At 30.1% G+C, this 475-nt stretch overlaps 1 long non-coding RNA gene across 1 annotated transcript; it reads left to right on the top strand.

Annotated features, from left to right (window-relative positions):
• Positions 1-452, top strand: LOC113473559. Its single transcript, XR_003395498.1, has 2 exons — positions 1-54; positions 373-452. It is a non-coding gene; the product is annotated as an uncharacterized LOC113473559 (long non-coding RNA).
• Positions 453-475: the final 23 nt, after the last annotated feature.

The raw sequence follows: 475 nt of genomic DNA, 5'->3' as shown, positions 1-475 counted from the left end.
AGTAAAGCTAAGACTCCTAGGACTTAATAAATAAATGTCCAAGGAAAGGTAGATGTAGGTACTTAGGTATTTTAAGAGTGTTCAAAATATAGTTTTGAGGTCTACTAAGTGAAAAAGTCCCCAGAATTACTACAAGGATTTTATATAATCTCCCTTCTGGAAGATGTTAGAAGGGCTGCACTCATAAAAAAGAGCTATTTTTACTCCATTCTAACCTCAAACTATGATCTAAATAATAAAGATTTTTTTTTTCTTTTTGAGGTCTTTTTTATATGACAAAATAATAAACATTCCTAAAGAAAAGAAAGTCTGATTTATTTTTTATGTAAGTACTATAAAAGCTTGATTGTCTCTATATTACTATTGTTTCAGCTGGAACAGGATATGGAGAACTACATTAAATTCCAAATCATGAAAGAAGGTCCAATCAGATTACGTCCAGGAGTAATACCTCACAAATTTATATGCCAAAAGT

The sequence above is a fragment of the Diaphorina citri genome, unplaced genomic scaffold (genome assembly GCF_000475195.1).
Source record: "Diaphorina citri unplaced genomic scaffold, Diaci psyllid genome assembly version 1.1 scaffold42702, whole genome shotgun sequence".
In the NCBI taxonomy this organism is placed as follows: domain Eukaryota; kingdom Metazoa; phylum Arthropoda; class Insecta; order Hemiptera; family Psyllidae; genus Diaphorina; species Diaphorina citri.
Note: the sequence above shows the minus strand (reverse complement) of the source record. Positions and strands in the feature narration are given on the sequence as shown.